Here is an 11,654-nt window from a genome sequence, read left to right on the forward strand (position 1 = left end):
ATGCTTACTCAGGAGGAGCTTTGTGAGGAGGAAGGGGGACCAGAGGGAAGAGAAGGAAGAGAAGGAGAGACTGATGAAGGCGAAGAAGAGGATGATGATGAGGGTGATGCCGAGGATGCAGAAGGGGGATATTCAAGTCCTGATTTCCCTCCAACTGAACCCAGACGAAGGCCAACGGTGGACGAATTGGACAAGGATTTTAACCCGGACAACGAGGTAGGGATGATGCCTTATTACCTTGAAAATTTGGCTAACACTTTAGCAGTGTTACCTCTGCTAACACATTGACCTATCGTTTATACAGGTCCCTATAAAACCTCCAAAAAGATGATGTCGGCGTCCAACATGTTTTGTCGTACAAGATGGAGTAGGGGAAAGGAGTGTAGAGGCAAGACCAGCAGAGACTGACAATGAGGTCTCTGCTCCACAACCTCAAGGCACATCCACAGCCTCGGGTACCAAACCAAAGAGGAAGCGAAGGGACAGAAGGGCAAACCTATATCACGAAAAGGCATTGTATGTGATAATAGAGGTTGGGTCTGAAGGGCAGATCATCAAGCCAGAGAAGTATAGAAGCCGATTCCGTAATGCGCTCGGTTACCTAGTAAGAGATAATCTCAACCCAGCAATCCCTAATTGGAATAGTGTACCTGAGTTGAAAAAGAAGGAGCTTTGGGATACGAAGGTGGCGATCAACTTCAGGTTTCCAGAGGGCAAGAGTGAACTAGTCAAAAGTCATGCTTTCAAGATAATGGGGCACACATTCCAACATTGGAGGTCAGACCTGAACATGAAGTATATCCAAAAGGGGTTAACTCCATTCCACGAGTTTGGCAAAATAACTCAGAGTCAATGGGAGACTCTAGTGGCCGAGAAGACTTCACCCGAAGCGTTGGCCCTCAGTAAGTGTAATAGCAAGCAGGCGAAGCAGAACAAACACCCCCTCGTCTTGGCCCTGGTGGCTACGAGGGCAAGCGAGAGGTGTTTAGGAAGATGGATGAAGAGGCCAAAGCTTCTGGGAATACAAAAGTGAAGAAGTTGAGGCCACACCTCAAGCAATGGATATATGGAAGGAGTACGGATTCATCCGGCAGTAGTCTAAAGTTTCCTAATCTGGAGACCGAAGAGGTAGTATCAAGGATACTGAAATATTCTAAAGACAAGAAGAAGGGCATATTCACTCCTTCCAGAGAGAGGGATGAGCTTAGCCTTGCCTTGGGAAATCCTGAGCACACGGGTCGCACTAGGGGGCTAGGGAAATTGACTACCTGGAAGAAAGGATTCAAAGAGGACATTGACATGTACAAGAAACATGGCAGAGACAGAGTCTAATCTTGCGCTACAAGTGAAGGCTCTGGTTTATCAGGTGCTGTAGGAGAAAGTTCTATCTATGGAGCCAGGAACACTAATGGGGCCGCCAGGATGTATATATGTATAAACTATGTATGTGTATATGCTGTAGACAGATTTGAATTTTTTAATTATTTTTTTACTGAAAAAGCACTGTAGGGGCGGTTCTAGATTGAACCCCCCTACAAATAACAACTGTAGGGGCTGCTGGTGCTTCCAACTACCCCTACAAATAACCTCTGTAGGGGCGGCTAAAAACACCAGCCGCTCCTACAAATCCATTTGTAGGGGCGGCTGGAAACACCAGCCGCTCCTACAGAGGTATTTATAGGGGCGGTTAGGGAGCCGCCCCTATAGAGGTCCTATTTGTTGGAACCCCTAGGGAGAGTGGCTGGTGCAGCCGCCCCTACAGAGGCTCTTAAGCCACCCCAACAGAGCCTTATTGGCGTAGTGGCAAGGCATTCACCCAAAGGCCCTATGTCAAGTAGGAACATATTAGGATAAGACTAACGTTTCACAGGATGTCATTGATGTGAACTGCACCTATAGATGGACATAAAGCCCATGGCTTGATAGCCTCGCCTGAAGCTTGTTAGTTTTGCTCGGCCTAGGCATAGCATAGCCCTAGAGTGCTCCTCAGGCATGTTAGGCAGCATGACACGGTTCAATTTTTTTCACAGACCCGACAAAGGCCTGCTATCCCTAATCCTCAATCCATCTACTCTTTGGTACCGCCCATCTACTATGCTTCACCCTATCTGATGACTCCCAGACCCCATATCCGCTCGCCCTAGACCCCGCTCCACCGAGACCACCTTCCTCCTCGGTTCTAGCCCCCGTCCCCATCGGCACCGACTCCTCATCTTCTCTTCTCATCGCATGGCCGCTCTAGCCATAGCCCTGTCGCCTGCCGGTGCTGCCTACTCAGCTTCTCCCTGCCCACCTAGCCCCCTCCCCACTGGAGCTGCCTCCTCGGCTTCTCCGTACCTGCCCGCCTCAGCCCCCACCATGCTAGGCATCGTCTCACTGGTTGCTCGACTCCACCATGGACAGTCAACCCCACCCCGTTAGGCGCCACCACCTCGACTCCTTCATGCTCTTGCCAGTCATTTGCTCTAGGCTGGCCCGACCTACAACACAAGCCATGCTTTTCGATCTAGCCCGACATAGGGAAGGGTCCGGTGTGCCATCCCTCGGTCGAAGGCCAGGCCCATGGTCCTAATCGGCCTGAGCCGATGTCTATGGGTAATGCTTTCACTAGGCAAGTGTCGTGACGAGCCAGGCGGCCTGTTTGGCCATATTTAACTGCAACAAGTGGTCTTCTGCAGCGCCTCCAACCACACCACCCACCCCGTTGTTCCTACACCTAATCAAACACTATGTCAAGCCAGGCTGAGAAAAAAATGCTAGGTCAAAATCTTTGGCCTGAGCCCGACGAGACGCACTGGTGAGTCAGGCTGTTTTGTTTATTTTTTGAATGGATCAAGTCGGGTGGCCGTGTCGAGTGGCCCATAATTAGGCATAGTCATCATGTGCCACCGAAGTCGCAGTACGTCACGAGGCCATGCCGAGGCCCATGGAAGGGAAAATAGATCCACGATAGGGGCCAGATTGGTCCTTGGGGGAGGCCTGAATCCTTTGTAGCCACATGCTTAGAGAAGAAAGATAGGTGTGAGGGGTAAGAGACTATGGATGGCTATACGCCACCATGGGCCGCCGCTGCTACTTGACGATCCACAGCGGCAGCGGCCAGAGCCCAGAGCAAGGGGGTGGACGGAGAGCTTTTCTGGTGACGGTGGAGTCGCCCCTCCCGTCACTCTGATAGACGTTGATGCGGAGGTGTACATGTTTTTTAGAGGGCTCCCAAAGTCTGAAACTCAGATTTGGCAAAACGAATTATTACTTGACCGCCAATGCTTGTATGGTTGATAAAATTTCCTGAAGGGGTCGTGCAAGAACCAAGAATTTGTGGCAGCAAAGCAAAGTACTATGATGTCGTGTAGCATCGCAACGTGGACATGCATCGATGCCACGAGGCAGCAGCTGCGTTCGCACTAGGACCCGGTAAGCACTTCGGCACATGTGAAGCACCATTGGCTCCTGGCACGTACGATGCCTTCCACTTCTAGTGTTGCACAAGATCCCAGCCCTCGATCTTGTCACCTGGTGGACCATGGATCTAGCTTCTCCCTCCAACTAGAACTAGATCGTCACCCTTGTGGCCTTGCCCTGCACACACTCCTCTGTTCCTCTTCCGGTGCTTGTCTCTTGGCAGCACCGGCCGAGCGTAGGTTTTTCCCACAGCTGCTTGTCTCTTGGTGTTTTCCTCCCCAGTCCCCTGATCGCGATAGGAAATTGTGAGCTGCTGCTAGAGCTCGCCACCAGCACTCATTGTATGGCCTAGTTCGTCGCGCCAGCTGGTTCTTTGTTATAAACCAAGAAGTGATCCAGCAGTTCTTCAATCTCACTACTCTTCATCGTTATAAACCTCTTATATTGTGATCGATAGGGCATTTTCTTTGCAGCTTTTCCCCATAGCCCTTGATGGTCACCAATATCTTCTCTATCTCTTCTTAAATAAAGGGAGAGTTGTATCTCCTATAATAGTGTACGACCACCCCCAACCGTTGATTTTTACACTGCTGTAGCGTAGGGTCCACCCAACTGCTGGGACAATGCCGCCTCGCTCGTGACTCTGGCAAGTCCTCATGACCGCCCCACTCCATGCATGCACCCGCAACAACACACGACCACCTCGTGTGCGCGACCGAGGACGAGGCTACCTCCCTCTCCATCTCGCCGTGACTCCGGTGAGTCATCGGCCAACTCATGTGTCGCGGCCAGGGACGAAGCTGTCTCTCTTCCCGCGTGCCTCGCCCAGGAGTTCAACAGTGGCGAATAGAGGTGTTGGTACTCGGTAGCACATGAGAAGAAGTGAAGGACCGACGGGAAAAAAAGAGGAAAACATATCAATTCTAATCTCACAGGTGGGCCCCATATATTATGGAAGATTATTGGTGATCTATTGTAGTATCTTATTGGGGAGCTATTGGAGATGCTTTAGAGCCTCTTTGGTAGGGCTCCTACAGGGACTTCAGCTCCAACTCCTGTAGGGCTTCAGCTTCGGCTCCTGTAGGAGCTGTGCCAAACGCCTGTTTTGAAAAGGGCTCCGCATGGGGAGCTGGTCAGAGCCAGAGCCATTTTTTGCCTGCGCAGGAGAAGCCTCAAAAACGAGCTTCGCGCGGCTCCTTGCTGTGGGTTCACGTCGTCTAGTGCAAATGAGCCATTTTGCCAAACGTTTTCCAGAACGGCTTTAGTTCCTCGAGAGGAGCTGCTCCTTCAAAGGAGCCAGAGCCAGAGCCATTTTCAAAGGAGCCAGAGCCCTGCCAAACAAATCCTTAGTCACCTCTGATTTAAAGACTATGGAACATATTTAATTCTATCTCTCAACACTACTACAACTGTATAAATGTACGTGCGTTTAGAGAGAGCAAGTCTCGTATTATAAGACTTGAATAAAAAGTTGTTACTCCCTGTCTCTAAATAAATAGATTTCTAGCAAATTTAAAGCGGATTAGAATGTCAGAGAAAATATCATATTATCTTTCATTAACTGAAGTAGTTGCACACTGATCGATGATTGCTTCAATAGCACACTAATTATAACACTTATTACACACATCCAACTGCACAAACTCAAAACTAGATTGAAAGATGGGAGGGGTAAAGTAAATGTGAGGGGACTTCCAGAAAATTAAATGAGCTAGTGGACCATTGACCTTTCTAGAGATTGATTTATTTGTAGACTAATTCTTGAGCTAGGCATCTATTTATTCAGAGACATGGAGTATGTCTTATATATGAGGACGGACAGAAGTACCTAAAAAACCCAGGACGACTTTGTCGGTGCGGGACCCACGGGATACCCCGTAAGGAAGGGAGAAGAACTAGTCTGACTAGAATTCTTCCCCTGTAATCTTAGTAGTAGTATTATCCTGTAATCCTACTAGGAACTCTCATTGTAAAGCGACTAGGACTCTGGCCTCCTGACTATATAAAGGAGGGCAGGGCTCTTTGAATCGGGAGTTCAAGAGAACAATTGTACAACACAAACACTTTACAATCAATCCAACGCAAAGGCTAACGCCGACTGGATGTAGGCTATTACTCGATCTACGATCGAGGGCCCGAACTAGGATAAATCGACTGTCTCTTGTGTTAACCGTCGAGTTCTGCATACACTGAAGCCCGAACATACTGTCTCGGATACCCCTGTGGCAGGCTCTCGGTGGTCAAAATCGACAGCTGGCGCGCCAGGTAGGGGCTTTCGACGACTTTGCATCCAGGAGCTCGATGGACCTCGACAACATGATCTTCTCAAAGGGATCAATCTTCATCTTCGGTTCATGGATCTACGAGGCAGGCGACGATGGCAAGCTCCAAGGCCATCTCCTCGAAGATTCAGATCATTATTAGGACTCTTTCATTTCGACGACAACAACAAATCTGCTTGTTGGAAGATTCGCACAGCTCACGATTTCCAATTCAACTCGGATTCCGCGACTTCACGCATTCGATTTGAACTCAAGTTCCGCTTCCGAGACGAAGTCTTATCCAAGTTCTTTCGGAAAACTTAGTTCTTTTCTAACAAAGCTCTGGAACATGACGTCAACCTATCAAGAATACTACTCGGAATACACTCAGAATACTTCAAAGAAGTTGGGTCCTCTTTCGTTCGGACTCCACAACATGGCGACGTCTAATCAGACATGACCCAAAGGATTCCTCAATCTGGTGCTCAGAATGCCACTAAAGGGAGCCCAGGAAGGTCTCGTTCTAACTATAACTTCTCAAAACTGCATCGTTCACTGGCCAGGTACCATTCCTGAGGATGACGGCACCCAACTAGTCGATGATATGACGACAAAAACTCTACCCTACCGAGAAGGAGACTCAACCTATGATCGTGAAACCTCTACTGAAGTTATCAACAGCTCTAGCAGTACGGAAATCAACAACAATGACAGAACAACTCACGCTAGAGAAGTATTCATGATTCGCCGTCCTCGATCACCATTGATCCCCCCAGAAGTACCTGATGTGAGGTCTTTAGATGAGTCCGAATCCAACATATCACCATTTATCTAGGGGCACGATGGTGAGACTAAGAGTCAGAGGCAAGCGAGAGAAAGAAAGAACAAATTGAAACAAGGACGTCAACACCGTGCTAAGCAGCAAAAGGACACTTGGATCAAATATGAATCAGACCTAGCCAAGCACAATAGAAGAAAATCAGAACGAGAGGTTGAAGAAGGACGAGCAGCAAATACACCCTATGATAAGATCCGAGAAGCACTAGAATAACTCAGGGCGACCTCATATCCCAATGAAAAACAAGAACAACTCTGAGATTTTCTTCGATCAATAGTCCTTAAAACGCATGACGGAAGGGCAACATCTCATAAACAGGAAGATCAAAATCAAAGGAAGTCCGCTTTCGAAAGACATGAACCAAGTGGAAGTCACAACGGAGAAAGCCGAGGAAATCACAGTCAAAACAACCTAGTCGAGCAGCCAAGAAAGACTAGAAGCAAAGCACCTACTTGGACAGCCACGCAGAGCTACTCTCACCAAGATGACAGTTGGCAAGGAGGTGTAGAATCAGAATATACGGAAGCCAGAACGCACGATAGATTCCCCTATTTTGTGAACAGACTTGCTTCAATACGACTACCTCACAAGTTCAAGCCGTCCAACCACTTCAAGTATGATGGCAAGACCGAACCAAAGCAATGGCTCAGGATTTACTCACAATCGATTGAATTGGCTGGAGGAAACGATGACATCAAAACCTTGTTCTTTCCCATGGCCCTAGAAACCATGCCACTCCAATGGTTTGACAAATTGAATCCAGGATCAATCAGAAATTGGGAAGATTTGCAAAGAGCTTTCTGTGAAAATTTTGCAGGAATCATTACACATCCAATCACCCACGCAGAGTTAAAAGGACTCAAGCAGAAAGGAGGTGAAAGTCTCAGAAATTACTATCGACGATTTGGCGAACTACGAGCTCAAGTACATGACATCACACAACAAGAAGTAATCGAAGCCTTCTCTCACGGAATCATGACAAAACTTCTGCAAAGAAAACCCAAGAAATAATGAAGAATTCAAAAGAATAGTGGAAAAGATGATTACTGCAGAGGAGAAGACACGAGAAAGATTTCTGGATAGAAACAACAGAGACAACCCAGACAGACAAATTCCTCGAAACAGCAGACATCAGGAGAGAAAGCGTGGTCCAAACAACACAGTAGCAATGGCTGACAAATCAAAGAAATTTACCAAGCTCAGAAGATATGACGACATTGAGAACATGCGTTGCCCCTTGCACCCCAATGGAAAGCACACCATCGGAAATTGCTACACCTTCAACGAAAGATACACTAGAAAGATAGCAAGGGAAAACAATAAAGAAGACAGTCAGAAAAATAAGATAACCTTGAAGATAAGGGATTCCAAAAATCTAGGGGAACAGTGGCAATAATCTTTGCTGGGGTTCTAGATTCCAGAAGCAAACATCAAGAAAAACTAGCGTTACGAACCATCATGGCAGCAGAACCTGCTACACTAAGATATCTCAATTGGTCAGAGTATCCAATCCAATTTTCAAGAGAAGACCAATGAACCAGCATAGGAAACGTAGGCCATTACCCACTGGTTCTAGATCCAACCATTGCCGGTATGACTGTTATAAAAGTACTAATCGATGGAGGAGTCGGACTCAACATCATTTTTTCAGAAACTCTAAGGAAGATGGGACTACAACTCACCGGGATGATCACACCAACAAGCACACCTTTTTATGGCATAGTACCCAGCAAGGCAGCAATGCCACTTGGACAAATCACTCTACCGGTTACCTTTGGAACTCCCTCAAACTACCGTACAGAGTTCATCAAGTTTGAAGTCGCAGACTTCGATTCATCATATCACGCAATCCTCGGGCGCCCGGCACTAGCAAAATTCATGGTAATACTGCATTATCCATACCTGTTGCATAAGATGCCAGGGCCTAATGGTGTTCTTTCTCTTCGGAGTGATTTAAAGCGCGCATTTGACTGTGATGTTCAGGCTATTCAAATTGCAGCAAGAGCACAAGCAAATGATGGAAGAAAAGAAATAGCCACTATTGCCGCAGAAATAAGTCAAGAAGAACTAGAGATACCGGCTAAAAAGCCAAGCATCCTAGCACCACCAAAAGAAGTCGACGTCAAGCAAATCGACCTGGGCACCGGAGATCCCTTAAAAACGGTAACCATCAGTGCACACCTATCAGCAAAATAGGAACTCGCGCTCACCAACTTTCTTCGGGACAACAAAGATATCTTCGCTTGGAAGCCGACCGACATGCCAAGGATCCCAAGAGAGTTGGCTGAGCACATAATTGATATCAATGATGGCTCCAAGCCTGTGAAACAACGACTATGATGATTCTCTCCCGACAAGAAGGCAGCAATTAAAAAGGAAATTACAAAACTAATGGTAGCCGGATTCATCAGAGAAATCCTTCATCCAGATTGGCTAGCAAACCCAGTTCTAGCACAGAAAAAGAATACGAACGAGTGGCGCATGTGTGTCGACTACATAGATCTCAACAAACACTACCCGAAAGATCCGTTCGGGCTACCATGTATTGATTAGATAGTTGATTCAACGGTAGGATCTGCTCTATTATCCTTTCTGGACTGCTATTTCGGATATCACCAGATCACATTAAAAGAACAGGACCAAAGCAAGACATCTTTCATCACTCCGTTCAGCGCCAAGCAAATTCGAGCCATAACAGAGATAGGCCCTCCTCGAAGCGTCAAAGATGTATAAAAACTAACAGGCTACATGGCGCACTCAATCGTTTCATTTCAAGACTCGGTGAAAAAGGGTTACATTTCTTTAAATTGCTAAAGAAGACAGACAAGTTCGAGTGGATAGAAGAAGCCAAGGAAGCTTTCAAGAAACTTAAGGCATACCTCACCTCCTCACCAGTCCTCATACCTCCAAAGAAAGACGAAGACATGATGCTATACATTGCGGCAACTTCTACTGTGGTCAGCACGGCGATAGTAGTAGAAAGAGAAGAAGAAGGGCGCGTATATAAGGTACAACGCCCAGTATACTACATCTGCGAAGTACTGTCAGAATAAAAAATCCAGTACCCGCATGTGCAAAAACTACTCTACGCCCTACTGATCACTTCACGTATGCTTCACCACTATTTTGAAAGCCACAAGATTACCGTGGTGATAGATTTCCCACTAGGAGACATCTTACACAACAAAGACGCAACATGGCACATATCCAAGTGGGCAGTCGAACTCGGTGCTCTCAACATCGATTTCACCCCGCGGAAAGCAATTAAATCCCAAGCCCTTGCTGATTTTGTTGCCGAATGGATAGAAATTCAACAACCCGTGTCAAGCACCATCCTTGATCATTGGAAGATGTACTTTGATGGATCACTCAAGCTAGACGGAGCCGGTACAGGCGTCCTCCTAATTTCTCCAGACAGAAAACAACTCAAGTATGTCCTTCAGATCTTATGGCAAGCTACCAACAATAAAGCAGAATACGAAGCTCTCATCCACGGGCTACGAGTGGCAATTACACTCGAAATCAAGCGATTACTCATATATGGTGATTCGGCAGTAGTCATCAACCAAGTCAACAAAGATTGGGATTGCACCAAAGAAAACATGGGTGCTTACTGTGCTAAAATCCAAAAACTCAAAAAACATTTCCAAGGATTAGAAATTCTACATGTCCTGCGGAATTCTAATATTGCGACAGACATCCTCGCCAAGCTTAGATCAGACAGGGCGAAGGTCCCACCCAGTGTATTCATAGAGGAGCTATCAACTCCCTCTATCAAACAACCCGGTGAGATAACCCCTAAAATCTCAGCCATAGACAACCAGATCTTGGTAATCACCACTTCATGGACCCAAGTTTTTATTAATTACATGAAAGAGAATAAGTTGCCAGCAGAAAAACAGGAAGCCACACGAGTTATCCGCAGAAGCAAGAATTACGTCTTAGTAGGAGACAAGCTCTACAGAAGAGCCACATCATCAGAAGTATTCCTAAAATACGTCTCATTTGAAGAAGACAAACAAATCCTAGACGAAATACACTCAGGCTGCTGTGAAAATCACGCCGCTTCAAGAACACTAGTCGGCAAAGCATTTTGCACTGGTTTCTACTAGCCAACCGCTTTGAAAGACATAGAAGAACTCGTCAGAAGATGCAAAAGTTGTTAGATGTTCGCAAGACAGGCTCATGTGCTAGCCCACAACCTCATCTGTATACCACTTGCTTGGCCCTTCTCCTGCTGGGGGCTGGATCAAGTAGGACCTCTCAAGAAAGCAAAAGGCGGATTCGAGTACATCTTCATGGCAATCGATAAGTTCACCAAGTGGATCGAATACAAACCACTCGCAAAATACAGCGCAGCCAAAGCAGTCGAGTTCATCCAAGACATTATGCACCGCTTCGGCATGCCCAATCGAATCATCACGGATTTGGGTTCTCCCTTCACGGCCACAGAATTCTAAAGTTGGGCACAGGACTGCGGTTTCAAAATAGATTACACATCAGTCACACACCTAGAGGCCAACGGACAGGTCGAAAGGGCAAACAGACTCATACTAGCTAGATTAAAACCAAGACTGTATGAAGAACTAGTAGACTATGGATCAAAATGGATTGAAGAATTACCCAAGGTTGTATGGGGGCTATGGACTCAAATAAGCAGAGCCACCAGATACTCACCTTTCTTCCTGGTGTATGGATCAGAAGCCGTACTACCCACAGACTTGATCTGAACGTCACCAAGGATAGAGCAATACAACGAAGGAGAAGCAGAACACACCCAAAGACTAGAACTCGATAGTGCAAAAGAAGTTAGAATAAACGCTACCCTGCAATCAGCAAGATACCTCCAAGGACTAAGGCACCACTACAACAAGAATACACAGTCTCGATCATTACAAGTCGGAGATCTAGTACTAAGAAAAATACAAAAAACCGACGGACGCCACAAACTACTCAGTCCATAGGAAGGTCCTTTTATCGTCACAAAAGTCACCGGACCAGGCACATACAAGCTCATAACTAAAGACGAAAAAGAAGTCAACAATATATGGCACATCAGTCAGCTACGAAGATTCTACGCATGAAAACAACTCAATGGAAAATATGTATACAAGACACATCAAAAACATATGTATCATTGTGACACATCAATA

General features: G+C 46.5%; 1 pseudogene; it reads left to right on the top strand.

Moving 5' to 3' along the window:
- LOC136496032 (uncharacterized) lies at window positions 1-1,332 on the top strand (annotated as a pseudogene).
- Window positions 1,333-11,654: the final 10,322 nt, after the last annotated feature.

Source organism: Miscanthus floridulus, chromosome 12 (assembly GCF_019320115.1).
Source record: "Miscanthus floridulus cultivar M001 chromosome 12, ASM1932011v1, whole genome shotgun sequence".
Taxonomy (NCBI): domain Eukaryota; kingdom Viridiplantae; phylum Streptophyta; class Magnoliopsida; order Poales; family Poaceae; genus Miscanthus; species Miscanthus floridulus.